General features: G+C 35.6%; 2 protein-coding genes and 1 non-coding gene across 3 annotated transcripts in view; all 3 read left to right on the top strand.

Moving 5' to 3' along the window:
* Positions 1–17,081, top strand: part of LOC127861196 (protein timeless homolog) — a 131,404-nt gene that overhangs the window by 95,485 nt on the left and 18,838 nt on the right. The window lies entirely within an intron of this gene.
* Positions 1–17,081, top strand: part of LOC127861185 (uncharacterized) — a 300,757-nt gene that overhangs the window by 280,951 nt on the left and 2,725 nt on the right. The gene's annotated exons all lie outside the window — the stretch shown is intronic.
* On the top strand, positions 13,846–13,924 carry Trnas-uga (transfer RNA serine (anticodon UGA)). The gene has a single exon. It is a non-coding gene; the product is annotated as a tRNA-Ser (tRNA).

The following is a 17,081-nucleotide window of genomic DNA, read 5'->3' as shown; positions in this document are numbered from 1 at the left end:
TTTGCTGCCTTGTGCTTAAAGGTTTTTATTTTTCAGTACATAACAGGCCCAAACAAATCTTTTGAATATTCATTAAAGTCGTCCAAATCAGCTATTCAACTATATATATTTATATTGCATAGTAATTTTTATAAGGAATGGGTATTGAATCATAGTAGCAGTATTGGGTCTAGTATATAATCATGCAATTGCAAGTCTGACCATGTGTTCATATTCATATGAAAGGAAACAACATTGAACACAATCCCTAAATAGTATGAAATAAAACGTGTTTGCGTTTTCTATAATATTTGTTTATTTGTTTGCCTGTTTAAAAAAAAAATGCATTTTAAGTATAACATAGGAAAGTTATTATGTAAATGCGGAGTTTAGATCATGTAATGAATAGTTGTTCACTATGCAATTTTAAAATAAATTACCAGAAATGACAACCATAAGAGAATTTGTGTTTCATTTAACAGGTGTCTCCCTACCTCAAAGGTTAAAGGCACACTTAAAGGTCCAAGTTAAATCTGCTCAACAAAACGCTTGTCTGGACATTAACTTTATTATTCATCATGCAGTCTAACAATAACTTTGAAGATATGTAGGTCTGTTCTATACCAAAACAAATTAGCTTGGACTACATTCAGATTGCTTTGACTTACAATCATGCAAATTAGTATGGCAGTTATTTGAGAAAACAGGAATATGCCTATCAACTGATCCAATTATATATGTATCAATGTATTGAATTCCTGTGCTGGCTGATTTATTTCTTTAGCCCTTTGCATGCTGGGAAATTTGTCGTCTGCTAAAATATTGTATGCTGAATTTCTAAAATTAGCATGTTCTTCGATTTTTTTCAATGAATACTATCAGAATAGTAAACGGTTTGGATGCTGATGAGACGCCACATTCTGTGGCGTCTCATCTGGATCCAAACTGTTTGCAAAGGCCTTCTAAATTCGGTTCCAGCACTGAAAGAGTTAGGGTACAGGCATCATACAATATGTGGGAGTGGGAGTGGAGGGAAACATGTTTTACAAATATCTCTTGTTTCTAATTTGTTTTGTTCTTTTTATGTGGATACAAAGAGCATGTTCAAAGATATTGTGATGGTGGAGAAAACTGTGTCTATATTTCTTTCACTGATGGGTGTTTTTGAGAAACGGGCATTTACATGTATTTCATCATTATTATTATTATTATTATTGATGAAATTTAATGACAGTTTTGCATAAAAGCCACTATCCAGTTCAGTTGTTTTGCATATAAGTTACATGCAGATGACATATTTTGATTTTGAAAAGGCAATTTATTTTATCTATTAACTTGTTACAACATGGCAGTAAATATTGTTTGTTTTTGTGTTGTTTGAATATAATTGATAGTGACTGCCCCACAGTGGCAGGGAGAGAATAACATGTATTGACCCTGTACAACATTTCTTTTAATTATAATACTTCAACATTATTAGCCATGCTGCAAGGGATTTTATGGTAAATGAAAAGTTTAGAAGAAACATACATTTTTTAAAGGGGCCTTTTCACGTTGTGGTAAATTGACAAAAGAAAAAAAATGTTTCAGGTCCACAAATTTTTATTGTAGTCGTGTTATTTGTGAGAAAAAGTAATACTGAACATTTACCATGCTCTAAAATATCCATTATATGCATCTTTTGATGATTTAAACTCCTGAAAATTATAAAGAGTTGTGACGCGAAACGATTAAATAATTTGGAGAGTTCTGTTGTTGTCGTTATACTTTGTGATACTACAACATTTTTTTATATAAAGTATAAAATACATCACTCATTGTATAAGCAGAGCTGGCTGAGTTGTCAAAGCAATAGACTTTTACTCCAGGGGTCAGTGGTGCCAGACAGTTGAGGGTTACTTTTTTTTTCTTTCTTTAAAATATTCTTGTTTTTTTGCTGGAGCTTTTTAGATCCAATGTTTTACATTTATCAATATAAAGCATTTAATGATTAACTTAAATACATGCCAACATCTGCAAAAAGGTCCCTTTAAACCTGCTGTTCTGAAACCACAAGGCCCAGAGTTTTGATATTTGGGTTGTAACATTATATAGTGGTATTTTACCAATTTAAATAAAATAGGTGGTTGACTTTAGCCTTTTCCTGCTGATATCATTTGTTTTTTTATGCTCCCCGAAAATTTTTGAGGAGCATATAGTTGCCAGTTTGTCCTTCCTTACTTCCTCACTTCCGTCACTTTTTTGTTACAGTTTCTCATAGCACCTTCAATACTTTACTGATCTCTTTGATATCTGGCATGTAGGTACCTTGCATGGACCTCTACCTTTTGATGAGGTCACTGGGTTCAAGATAAACGAAGCTAATAATAGATTTTTCCGTCACACTTTTGTTATAGTTTCTCATACCACCTTCAATACTTTACCAATCTCTTTGAGATTTGGCATGTAGGTACCTTGCATGGACCTCTACCTTTTGATGAGGTCACTGGGGTCAAGGTCAAGATCACCGAGGCTAATAATAGATTTTTCCATCACACTTTTGTTACAGTTTCTCAACACCCTTCAATACTTTACCGATCTCTTTCATATTTGGCATGTCGGTACCTTGAAAAGACCTCTACCTTTTGATGAGGTGTGAGGTCACTGGGGTCAAGGTCACCGAGGCTAATAATAGATTTTTCCGTCACACTTTTGTTACAATTCCTCATAGCACCTTCGATACTTTACTGATCTCTTTCATATTTGGCATGTAGGTACCTTGCATGGAGCTTTACTTTTTGATGAGGTCACTTGGGTCAAGATCAAGGTCACCAAGGCTAATAATAGATTTTATGTCATGCTTTTGTTACTTTACCGATCTCTTTCATATTTGGAATGTAGGTACCTTATATGGACCTCTACCTTTTGATGAGGTTTGAGGTCACTGGGCTCAAGGTCACCAAGGCTAATAATAGATTTTCCGTCACGCTTTTCTTACAGTTTCTCATAGCACCTTCAATACTTTACCGATCTCTTTCATATTTGGCATGTAGGTACCTTGCATGGACCTCTACCTTTTGATGAGGTTTGAGGTCACTGGGGTCAAGGGCAAGGTCACGGAGGCTAATGAAATATTTTTTAAGGTGGTTATTAACACATAGATTGACAAAGCGCATCATCGGGGAGCATCCATCAGTTTCGCTGATATTCTTGTTTTTGTTTTTTGTGTAAATTGTGAAAAAATCTTCTACCAGCTAAGATTAAATGTATGAAATACAACATTTCCTCACTGCATATATTTTACAGGTTTGCAAAAATAATATATCTTGAAGCCAAATGGGTTATTTTATTGCGAAATTTGAGACTAGTCATTTCAATGTGAAATAATAGCTAAATATCCAGTTTATGTTATTTGCATTTTAATGACATGTTTGTGTCAGCTTGTCATTGAAGCCATCCATTTCATTTTATATGATATTCTTTTTTATACGCCTTCTTGCGTTTATCTGGTGACACCCAGTTTCAAGTACAAAAGTGTATAACCAGGCCTGTAGACAGATTGCTGGAGGGGGCTGACGCAAAATGAAAGAACATACTTACCAGAGGCTTTAAAATAGTAATGACAAGAGTTTCTTAAAACTCTTATTAAAGAATTTTTAATTGACATAAGTCTTTGTGATACATGGATTTTCAAGAACTGACTGTGGCTGTTATATACAGTACATACTATGAATCTATGCAAAGAACAATTTAATAAACACATATTTTGCACTATGTTAATTGGTAACTGTATTTGAAAATTAAATAAATATAGAGTTACAAAGCAAAATAACTTCAAAATACAGTCAAAACTGTAAAAGTTTAAATATTTCTCAAGACCTTAACTTGTTTTCTGTTAAGTTTATTTTAATACATTTATAATGTTTAGCGTATAGAATTTCTAAGTGAATTGTTGTTGTATGGCTTTAGATAAAGCTCATTACACAACTCATTTTTTTTTCAACATTTTTTTTCTCGTCATTTAGTTACCAGTGTTTTGTCCGTAGAGGTTACATAATACTCTACTTTCCAAATAAATCAACTTAATTTATTTATTTTGTATATGGGCACTTTCAGGGTTTTTTCTGCCTATTTTTGGAAAAGGAGTCTTCGGGGCTCACGCTGGGCTCAAATTTTTAGGAGAAGTGACTTCTCCCTGGACACTGATTTAGGGAGAATTGAGGAGACTCAGGGAGAAGTGGAGAGACTCGGACACAAGGGTTTGCATGTAGGGCGTTATAACACACACATATGTGTATCACATTCTTGAAGTATACCACTGTAGTACACATAATTAATTTCTTTTGTGTATCTTAACTTTTCCAGCAGTTCTAATTAACCAAGTAATAATAGACACCACAGATAAATAACTGAAATTTTACTAGCTCTATATTCAATCCATTTTGATGTAAATATCATATTATACAGACTAAAGTATTTCTAGATAATATGTTTATGAAGCAGTAGGTAACATTAGCTTAATAAAACTGTCAGACCAGATAAATTTTTATGTTTAAAATTTGACATTTAGCATATACTTTCTTAATAATTATTTGTTATTTTTTATAGTCTTTTCAATTGCAATTTCATGTGAATAAAATTCGAAATATGATAAACCACACCATTTTGACATCACCATGGGCGTAAACAACAGCCAACTTGTGTTATACATTCCATTATTCATTACCGTTATTTGAGAAGAAAGCACCTAACTCAAAATGCCCTAGCGGGAATGAATTTCTCCTATTCAAATGATGGGAAATGTTTAATGGACCTAAGCGTATATTGTTACATCCGCCAGCGTAAGGTTTCAGTATTGTTCATTAAATGTTGATCAAGATAAACTATTTTCATTGTAAGAGTGAATATATTGTAGTCAAATACGTTACAGTAGCCAAATACTTTAGGCTTATTTTTAACATCAATCTTCCATGGACAATGTCCTGAATTGTGGAATTAATGTATATTTGTGTAATACTTATATAAGCAAGACAGGGGAATGTTATAACCATCATACATTTTTTCAAGCAGTTTTTGCTGAGATCTAGTATTGACATTTGAGTTTAACTAACTTGATCATCATACATGTATATCCATTTTGTTACTTTCATCATTAATGACAAAATTTTTACTGAGATTTATTACACTTAATTGTCCCAAATATCAACACACATTTTTTTTTAGAGTTCTCTAATTGATTAAGAAATCTTACACTTGAACATTAGTATAACCAACTGTTTAGCAAGCAAGGTATGATACTTATTTCATGTAAACCCTTTCCAATATCAAGTCCATTTGGCGTCAAAAGCATTAACAACAATAATTGAAACCTATGTCGCCGGATCAGGATTACATTGAACATTTTCCAGTAAGTTTATTTTTCTCAAAATATTGACCCTTGTTGCAACAGTTTGCAAATAATTAATATTCAAGTCGTGGGCCTTTGGGGGAAACCCCCCTGGCGTGACATCGGAAACTTCGTACACAGTACTGTTCATGGGCAGATTGAAATAAGAGTCCCCAGATAATAGTAATCTGTGACATTTGCAGGGACCAATTTTTGCAAATCTGCAATTCAACATGAAATTATTTCTGTCCTCTATCACTTTAGCCCTATGTATGCTGGGAAATTTGTCGTCTGCTAAAATGTCGTCTGCTGAATTTCTAAAACTAGCATTTTCTTAGATTTTTTTCAAAGAATACTATCAGAATAGCAAACAGTTTGGATCCTGATGAGATGCCACGTTCTGTGGCGTCTCATCTGGATCCAAACTGTTTGCAAAGGCCTTCAAAATTCGGTTCCAGCACTGAAAGAGTTAGACCTCACATAAATATCACTTACAAAACATTTTTTCATTAGTTTTCTTTATGCAAGCTATTACCATGAGATTTTGCAATTATTATTATTATGCCCCCCTTCGAAGAAGAGGGGGTATATTGCTTTGCACATGTCGGTCTGTCGGTCGATCCGTCCACCAAATGGTTTCCGGATGATAACTCAAGAACGCTTGGGCCTAGGATCATGAAACTTCATAGGTACATTGATCATGACTCGCAGATGACAATAATGATTTTCAGGTAACTAGGTCAAAGGTCAAGGTCACCGTAATCCGAAATAGTAAAATGGTTTCCGGATGATAATTCAAGAATGCTTATGCCTAGGATCATGAAACTTCGTAGATAGATTGATAATGGCTGGCACATGACCCTTATTGATTTTCAGGTCATTAGGTCAAAGGTCAAGGTCACGGTGACCCAAAATAGTAAAATGGTTTCCGGATAATAACTCAAGAATTATGCCTAGGATCATGAAACTTGATAGGTAGATTGATCATTACTCGCAGATGACCCCTATTGATTTTGAGGTCACTAGGTCAAAGGTCAAGGTCACGGTGACCCGAAATAGTAAAATGGTTTTCAGATGATAACTCAAGAACGCATACGCCTAGGATCATAAAACTTCATAGGAAGATTGATCAAGACTTGCAGATGACCCCAATTGATTTTGAGGTCACAAGGTCAAAGGTCAAGGTCATGGTGACCCGAAATAGTAAAATGATTTTCGGATGATAACTCAAGAACGCTTTTGCTTAGGATCATGACACTTCATAGGTACATTGATTGTGACCCGCAGATGACCCCTATTGATTTTCAGGTCACTAGGTCAAAGGTCAAGGTCACAGTGACAAAAATCGTATTCACACAATGGCTGCCACTACAACGGACAGCCCATATGGGGGGCATGCATGTTTTACAAACAGCCCTTGTTTATCATCAAATTTTCAACAATCTCATCAAAGGTTTCTTGGATAAATGCAAAAAAATAAACATGTTGTAAATTTCATAAACACAATAAAACCAAAATAGCAAGCATAACTTGGGGATATTACTACAGCACGTCAATCAAATAAATATTAGAAAAATACATTTTCTGTCAAATAGTTTCCACTTTAATTGTACTGAGACACGAAAATATTTTATTTATTACCAAATCTCACATAAACATAAGACTAAGCAATGATAAATGTCACACCTTGAAGAAATTGAGGCGCAAAAAAGAAGAAGACATTCTTCAACAATTCACTATCTAGTCTTATTTAACATCTCAATAGAAATATTAGATGGTCTGATTGCATGCCTCGCTTCACGCCCAAACATAACATCCAAGGTATCTATTTACAATCCCATTTTAATCCCGACATAAACTCCCCACCCTGCCGAAAAAAATCAAATTTCAATAAATTCTCGAATCTTTCGAAAACTCTTTTTCGAACCACTAAAAACTTTTTGCTAAAAACAGTCCCCACGTAACTTTTTTTATATTATTTCTTTTAATCATTTAATGTTATACAACCTTTTGAGTACCAGCAGGTGATATAAATAGGTGAAACTGGTATACATTACGATGATAAGACAGACGACTTTTTAAAAATGTTTTGGTTGGTTGCACCAATGCCCATGTTAGCAGTGTTTCATTGCAGCAGCTATGGGTGCTTAGGCCCATTCACGGAGCTTGTGGAGCACTGTTGAGCCTGTCGCATACCGTAGACGGATATTTCGCAGTTCAGTGTCATTTATAATAAATAAAGATTGTTGATGGATGCCACATACCAAATCTTATGACACTCTGCGCTGATATCAAATTATGCCCGCCATGTAAGGATCATAGGTCAACGATGAAATAAATACAAGAATTTTACAATCTAGAACACATAACCGCATAATGCATACCAAAATACAGTATCAAGCAGGGCTCACTCTGGGCTCAAATTTTAGGGAGAAGTGACCTCTCTGGACACTGATTTAGGTAGAAGTGACCTCTATGGACACTGATTTAGGGAGAAGTGACCACTCTGGACACTGATTTAGGTAGAAGAGACCACTCTGGACACTGATTTAGGTAGAAGTGACCACTCTGGACACTGATTTAGGTAGAAGTGACCACTCTGGACACTGATTTAGGGAGAAGTGACCACTCTGGACACTGATTTAGGTAGAAGTGACCACTCTGGACACTGATTTAGGTAGAAGTGACCACTCTGGACACTGATTTAGGGAGAAGTGACCACTCTGGACACTGATTTAGGTAGAAGTGACCTCTCTGGACACTGATTTAGGTAGAAGTGACCTCTCTGGACACTGATTTAGGGAGAAGTGACCTCTCTGGACACTGATTTAGGGAGAAGTGACCTCTCTGGACACTGATTTAGGGAGAAGTGACCTCTCTGGACACTGATTTAGGTAGAAGTGACCTCTCTGGACACTGATTTAGGGAGAAGTGACCTCTCTGGACACTGATTTAGGGAGAAGAGACCACTCTGGACACTGATTTAGGGAGAAGTGACCTCTCTGGACACTGATTTAGGTAGAAGTGACCTCTCTGGACACTGATTTAGGTAGAAGTGACCTCTCTGGACACTGATTTAGGGAGAAGAGACCACTCTGGACACTGATTTAGGGAGAAGTGACCTCTCTGGACACTGATTTAGGTAGAAGTGACCTCTCTGGACACTGATTTAGGGAGAAGAGACCACTCTGGACACTGATTTAGGTAGAAGTGACCACTCTGGACACTGATTTAGGGAGAAGAGACCACTCTGGACACTGATTTAGGGAGAAGTGACCTCTCTGGACACTGATTTAGGTAGAAGTGACCTCTCTGGACACTGATTTAGGGAGAAGAGACCACTCTGGACACTGATTTAGGGAGAAGTGACCTCTCTGGACACTGATTTAGGGAGAAGAGACCACTCTGGACACTGATTTAGGTAGAAGTGACCACTCTGGACACTGATTTAGGTAGAAGTGACCACTCTGGACACTGATTTAGGTAGAAGTGACCACTCTGGACACTGATTTAGGTAGAAGTGACCACTCTGGACACTGATTTAGGTAGAAGTGACCACTCTGGACACTGATTTAGGGAGAAGTGACCTCTCTGGACACTGATTTAGGTAGAAGTGACCACTCTGGACACTGATTTAGGTAGAAGTGACCTCTCTGGACACTGATTTAGGTAGAAGTGACCACTCTGGACACTGATTTAGGTAGAAGTGACCACTCTGGACACTGATTTAGGGAGAAGTGACCTCTCTGGACACTGATTTAGGTAGAAGTGACCACTCTGGACACTGATTTAGGTAGAAGTGACCACTCTGGACACTGATTTAGGGAGAAGTGACCTCTCTGGACACTGATTTAGGGAGAAGTGACCTCTCTGGACACTGATTTAGGGAGAAGTGACCTCTCTGGACACTGATTTAGGTAGAAGTGACCACTCTGGACACTGATTTAGGTAGAAGTGACCTCTCTGGACACTGATTTAGGGAGAAGTGACCTCTCTGGACACTGATTTAGGGAGAAGTGACCACTCTGGACACTGATTTAGGGAGAAGAGACCTCTCTGGACACTGATTTAGGGAGAAGTGACCTCTCTGGACACTGATTTAGGGAGAAGTGACCACTCTGGACACTGATTTAGGTAGAAGTGACCTCTCTGGACACTGATTTAGGGAGAAGTGACCACTCTGGACACTGATTTAGGTAGAAGTGACCTCTCTGGACACTGATTTAGGGAGAAGAGACCACTCTGGACACTGATTTAGGTAGAAGTGACCACTCTGGACACTGATTTAGGTAGAAGTGACCACTCTGGACACTGATTTAGGTAGAAGTGACCACTCTGGACACTGATTTAGGTAGAAGTGACCACTCTGGACACTGATTTAGGGAGAAGAGACCACTCTGGACACTGATTTAGGTAGAAGTGACCACTCTGGACACTGATTTAGGGAGAAGTGACCTCTCTGGACACTGATTTAGGGAGAAGAGACCACTCTGGACACTGATTTAGGGAGAAGTGACCTCTCTGGACACTGATTTAGGTAGAAGTGACCTCTCTGGACACTGATTTAGGTAGAAGTGACCACTCTGGACACTGATTTAGGGAGAAGAGACCACTCTGGACACTGATTTAGGTAGAAGTGACCACTCTGGACACTGATTTAGGGAGAAGTGACCTCTCTGGACACTGATTTAGGTAGAAGTGACCACTCTGGACACTGATTTAGGGAGAAGTGACCTCTCTGGACACTGATTTAGGGAGAAGTGACCACTCTGGACACTGATTTAGGGAGAAGAGACCACTCTGGACACTGATTTAGGGAGAAGTGAGGAGACTCTAGGGAGTTACCGGGAGTAGTGGAGAGACTCGGACACAAGGGTTTGCATGTAGGGCATTACAACACACATATATGTGTATCACATTATTGAAGTATACCACTGTAGTACACATAATTATATTTTTTTTGTGTATCTTAATTTTTCCAGCAGTTCTAATTAACCAAGTAATAATAGACACCACAGATAAATAATTTAAATTTTACTAGCTCTATATTCAATCCATTTTGATGTAAATATCATATTATACAGACTAAAGTATTTCAAAGATAATATGTTTATGAAGCAGTAGGTAACATAAGCTTAATAATACTGTCAGACCAGATAAATATTTATGTTTGAAAAATGACATTTAGCATATGCTTTCTTAATAATTATTTGTTATTTTTTATAGTCTTTCCAATTGCAATTTCATCTGAATACAATTCGAAATATGATAAACCACACCGTCCGCATCACCCCATCTGTATTCTTCATTCTATTTTTTCTTTAAAGAACTTCGAAATTAAATTATAAGCGACGAAAAATAATGTATCCGAAAACGACAGTCCGAAAAATTGTACGCGTTACGCACATGAAACAAATTGAGCATATCGTTTGACAGGAAAATAATGAAAACCGGAAACCTAGCAAATACGTAATTTAAAGACAATTTAATTGACATATTGCTTTACAATAGCATAGTTTGTGGTTAAAAAAAACAACTTAATTATCACTTTTTAATTTCAAACGATAATCGGCAGAAAGGTGTAACATCATCGACATAGATCTAATTATTTAATTATTATCCTTTTGTTAATTCAGATCGATAGTTGGTAGAAATGTAATTTGATCAACTTAGATTTTTTTTATTATTGTTAAATGATTCACAGATGAAAACATAGATATATCACATAGATCACATTCTCTTCATCTTCCGAATAATCACATAAAAGATCGTCAAGATCAATATCACTCTCTCATAATAAAAAGCTCGTTTTTTAACTTGACAAAATTCCATGATTAAATATAAATCCAAACCACAATTTTTTATCTTTGATATCAGTTAGAACAAGAAAAATAAAGGAAGGCGTATCAAAAATATCATACTTAATATAATATGTTATGATTTTGGAATGTAGATTTTTACCACATGAGACCAATTACAAACAATTAGCGGTAATTAATTGCCCGAGAATCTTTAATAAGTATTAATTAAAATATAAATTGCTTGATGTTGCGGCTATTAAAATCAACACAACAATACATGCGTGAATTGTTTGTGAAACGTTAAAAGTAACAAGTCTAATCAAAGACATAGTATGAGAGACTGAACCGGCAAATTTTCGCCGATGATTACCACTTGATTACAGATATAAAAAAACAAATACACGAAAGCATTTTAACATTTTATTTGTAACAATCAATCTCAACTTCAAACAATCATTTAAACAACAAAAATGTGATGATCACATTAAATCATTAAGTAATTTATTTATCCGACAACGGTTAAGCGGGTATTCTCTACGTTTTTGGCTTTTGGAATCGCAGTCTCGCACCAGTTAGCAGCAGTGTAATGGCGGACAGTCACGTGACTGACAATATGGCGGCGGTCAATTTATCGATTATGGAACGGTCTATAGATGACAGTTGATGTAACACAGGTCATGTTTGGCATTTTATTATTTTATTGCAAATTAAGAAAATGGATATGATGGTATCATATAAAAATATCAAAATCTTGCATAACTTATATACAAAAATAAATAGATCATTTCCAAATACCATAATTATTTAAATATGCAGATTTTACAAGTAAATACTTTTTTTAAATAAATATAAACAATCATATAAGATTATTTTAAAATTTAAAAAAATAAAATAATTTCAAGACATAAACCAATCATAAGATATTGTTTATAATAAAAACAAACATAAAGAAAAAAATCAAAGTGAAACACAAACTCTTTCATGTATTATGTATAAAACTAAGCTTGACCATTGTTATAGTTTTTGTCAGTGATACTTGTTGTCCATCTGTGAACTTGTGATGTTCTGAAAGAGCCATTTTCATCCAATATTCCCTAAAAATTATGGGGAGCACACAATTGTACAATAGGGACAAACAAGCTGTAAAAAAAAGCCCCTTTACAATTGACTTGTATTGTTTATGGCTATACACATCAAACAAAGACCTATTTAAAGAATTATTGTTTCATTGATGAGTTATATTAATAAACAAAAGACCAACTTATTGAAAAGTGTGTTAAAGTGAGTCTTTAAGCCTCTTTGCAGCTCTCAACTTATTTACAAAAAGACCAATTTAATCTCACTTAAACCTACTTCTGTTTAAAAAAAGACCAACTTCTGTTGTAAAAGACTCGCTTATAAAACAAAAAGACACACTTAAACACACATAAACCAACTCATAAATAAAAAGGCTCACTTTTGAAACACAAAAAACCAACTTCTTACAGGAAAAAACTCACTTAAACACACATCTTCTTAAAATAACCAACTTTAAACTCAGTTAAGCACAGTTTAGCGCACATAAAACTCGCTTTTAATATCAAAAACCAACTTCTGCTAAGTAAAACTCAGAAAAAACATAGTATTATGTTGGTTTAAGTGTGTTTTGGTATGAAAGTGGGTTATTTTTTGACAAGGGCACGACTGAGGAATACAAAATTAAACTCATACTTTGGCATCTCATGAACAAAAGTTGAATTTCATAGCTCAAGTATAGCAAGCATATAACAAATAACACACTTTTCAACAGAAGCACAAAATATTCTGACTATAAGCATGTCATTTGGAAATGCATCAAAATAACTGGGTAATTATTTATGCTATTATAATGGCACTTTGCATTGCACATGGTGTTTGTTTTTCAATTCAAAATTACTGCAGTAAAAATATTGTTTCCTCTCAATAGCTTAACACATGAAATTATATTGTCTATCTTAATTATCAATGCATTATTGGTTCACAATATTATCTATTGTTTAACAAGTATAGCTTTTCATATTCATTGAAGGTACTGGTTTGTCACTTTAAATGACTTTGTTGTTTGAAATTCAAATTAAAAAGAAATGTCAGCATACAAAAGGCAGCCATAAGCGTATAAGCACATTGTTTTGCAATAGGTATATCATAAAAAACAATCAGTGTTTCTTTGTTCCTGTCCTGTCATTGATAAAACAAAGAAATGATCTTGGTGAGGGTTGATACGCCTCAAATAGACTAAGCATGATATCCCTCCCCAGTGAATTCCGTTCAACTTTATCGTCATGCAAGCTCAATTGAAGATATGTTAAACCTATTGAAATGATACTAAAATAGAAATAACTTTAATGTTACTTATCTTTTTTTTTCAGTTTAAAATTGCAAATTAATTCTGTGTACGTATGCGAACCATGATATCTATTTTCTGCACTACTGTTTACTGGTATTGCAATAGGTTTTGAAAACAACGAATACATTTTGATAAAAAAAAACATGACAAACTAGAACACTTAAAGTTCTTGAGCATATATAAGTTGTTTTCCACCTGCCACTTTTTAGTAATGCATTATTTGCAGTAAAAACTGAATTGTTACGTGTATTCTTGTAAAATTGCAAATTTTAAGGTAGCGCACCCATAATGATTTCCCGCGATTTTTTTGAAGATTGAAGAGCCAGTGTAAAGTGGCAGTGGCCGAGTGGTTAAGGCGATAGACTTGAAATCTTTTGGGATTTTCCCGTGCAGGTTCGAATCCTGCCGACAACGCATACTTTTTGCGATGCATTTTATTTCTTTTCTAACGTAATTTGATTTAATATAGCATATAAGCTATGGTTATTATCCCCACGTTTTCCGGAGAATAAGTGGGGATATTGTGGTGATGTGCGTCTGTCCGTCCGTCCTGGCCACCTGCTCCTCCTACACTCTTAGCACTAGAACCTTGAAACTTACATACATGGTAGCTATGAACATATGTGCGACGGTGACAGTGACGGAATTTTGATCTGACCCCTGGGTCAAAAGTTATGGGGGTTGGGGCGGGGCCGTGTCAGAGATTTGATTTTCACTCAATTTTTTATGTTATTTTACAATAACTTCTTCATTTCTACACGGATTCACTTCAAATTGATACTGAACCTCTCATGAGACAAATCCGTTAATCTCATCTATGCATGGGTATTACCAACCTTGGGGCGCCCCGCCCACATAGGCCACGCCCACCCAAAATTGCCTTTTAATATAATTTCTTTATTTCTACACCGATTCACTTCAAATTGATACTGAACCTCAATTATTACAAAACAGTCAATCTCAACTATGCATGGCCCCATTACCAACCCTGGGGCGCCCAGGCCACATTGGCCACGCCCACCCAAAATTGCCTTTTACTATAATTTTTCATTTCTACACCGATACACTTCTAATTGATACTGAACCTCTCTTATGACAATACGGTCTATCTCAGCTATGCATGGCCCCATTACCAACCCTGGGACGCCCCGCATGACCATCCACTTGTTATATCCTAGCAGATACGGGGTGGACACAAACCTGATCATCTGCACATTGTCTCCATGACATAACCTTTTCATACACATCCTTCAATCGTTTTATCCAGGTCTCTTTATTCTTTTAAGCATTGTCATGAAATTCGGCTAAAAAGTCATTGAAAAGATTTGCAGAAGGTCATAGGTTTGTGTCCTCTCGTTACATCCTAAAACCATTGACGGATGTTTATGAAATGTTAAAGTCATGGAGACAATGTGCAGAAGTCATTAAATAAATCACTTAAACTTAAAGATCCAGAAGACAACCTGAAGGTCAGAAGAGTGGCAGAGGGGAATATAACTGTCTCTTGGACGGCCTTATTTCAATAGAAAAGTGAACTTTGTTTAACCTGATAACGCAAAGAAAAGTGAACTTTGTTTAACCACATAACATATAAATAAATCCAACTTGAAACAATCATGAAATATATAATACATGTATTCAGTTTTGAAAAGGACTGCATCATTTTGACTCAATGCTTATTTTGCTGACGTCCACCTGTCCACCTTTTCAGAATAGTTTAATTCATTTGCCTCTCAGGTTAGCACCTTAGGGCCCAAGGCCCTCTTGTTTGTAATTTTTACATAGCTAATTATTTCTATTGCAAACCAATTAATTTTTCTCAGATTTTTACAGACAATATTCAAACATAATCTTTTGAAAAATTTAAGAAGTTCACAGATAAATGATTCTTGTTTATACCCATGTTATTAAGTTACACTGGGTGCTTTATTGATAATACACATTCATTGAGTTGCGATACTTCCTCTTTGTGTGTACACATAAACTATTTGTTAAAGCTCCATGGGCTAATATGGTTTAATGTTAACGCTACATGTCACATGACTGGTTACAGGAGTTACTTTGAGATTGAGATTGAGATTGAGATTGCTTGAGATTAAACAGGGCAAAACAAACTTCAAATTTATGATTTTTAACTCTATTAAGCTGGAAATTACGTGTTGATAGACCTGGACATTAGCTAGATTGGTGTTTTGATTAGTTTAGTAATCAATGAGCCTTAGGATACCTTATTATTTAAGTTTAATAAAAGATCTTGAGATAAAAAGCTTCAGTGTTCAACGAAATGGCGACCTTTTCGGATTCCACCATTGAAAAAGGAAAAGACTGGGTCGAAGACTTTTTGTGTTCGGCGTGCGAAGACAAGAAATTGGAACAATCTGCTGATTACTATTGTGATTCTTGTGTGAAGTTTTTCTGCCGAAAATGTATTCACATGCACAGCCAGTTGTTTACCAAACATTCCCCTCATGGAAGGGGTGATATGAAGAAATGGCCAGTGGTCAAGAAGGTGGAAGATTTTCTTCTTAAATGCGATATTCACAAAGAAGAAAACCTTGCAAGTTTCTGCAAAGACCATAGCAAGCTGTGCTGCAATACTTGTGCTTTCCATAATCAACAGTATTTGAATGATATTTGTTTTAAAAACTTTTAAGACAAAAAGTGTATTGTTTTAACCAATTTATGCCGAGCATCTAGAAAAAAGGCCTCGGAAAACAGCGTAGACCCGATGAGACACCGTGGCGTCTCATCAGGGTCTGCGCTGTTTGCTTAAAGGAATTTCTGTAAGAAACATTCTAAATATAGATATAAATATACTAGACATCACTTATTTTGGAAATAAATTGATCCAATTTAGAAGGATGGGAGAGTCCACTTTAGGCATAAATGTACAATCTGTACAAAATAAGTACTTATGCATCATGTATTAGTTATTGGTTTTAATAAAGATAAAATGTTTTCTTACAGGCAATGCAAAATGGTGATGCTTTTAACTGACATGGGTAAAAATAACTCTACAGACCTCAAACAAGTATTAGTTACTATCCAAACTACTCTGGCAGAACTGACGAAACTTCAAAAAAATCAGGAGGCTAGCATTCAGTCTGTGCAAAGTTCATATGATGAGCAGTTACATAAGATACAGGAAACTCGGCAAAAAATACTTGCAGCCTTAGACATGCTTGAACAGAAAACTCTGCAGGAAATGAAAGATACACTAACAAAACTGCAAGCCTCTCTTAAAAGTGATGTTGACAAATGTTCCACTCTTGGAAATGAATTAAAACAACTTAGAGACGCTATTCAGGACATAAGCGATAAAAGCAAGCAAGAACTATCTTTTATAGCCAGCATTAAATGCAAGGACAAAATAGAGCAGTTTGAAAACTATCAAAAGAAGAACTTTGCTCAACTAAAATTTTCCATAACTTTCCATCCTAATGGTGAAATAATGCAGTACCTTTCCCAGTTGTCCGGTCTTGGGAAAGTTGAACACTTTGCCCAGTCATTGATTGCAGTGGGAAATGCAGACCAAATCATAAGGATTGATGGAAAGTCTGAGTATGATGTA

This window comes from Dreissena polymorpha, chromosome 15 (genome assembly GCF_020536995.1).
Source record: "Dreissena polymorpha isolate Duluth1 chromosome 15, UMN_Dpol_1.0, whole genome shotgun sequence".
Taxonomy (NCBI): Eukaryota; Metazoa; Mollusca; class Bivalvia; order Myida; family Dreissenidae; genus Dreissena; species Dreissena polymorpha.
The sequence above is the reverse complement of the archived record's forward strand: the minus strand, read 5'-3'. Positions and strand labels throughout refer to the sequence as shown.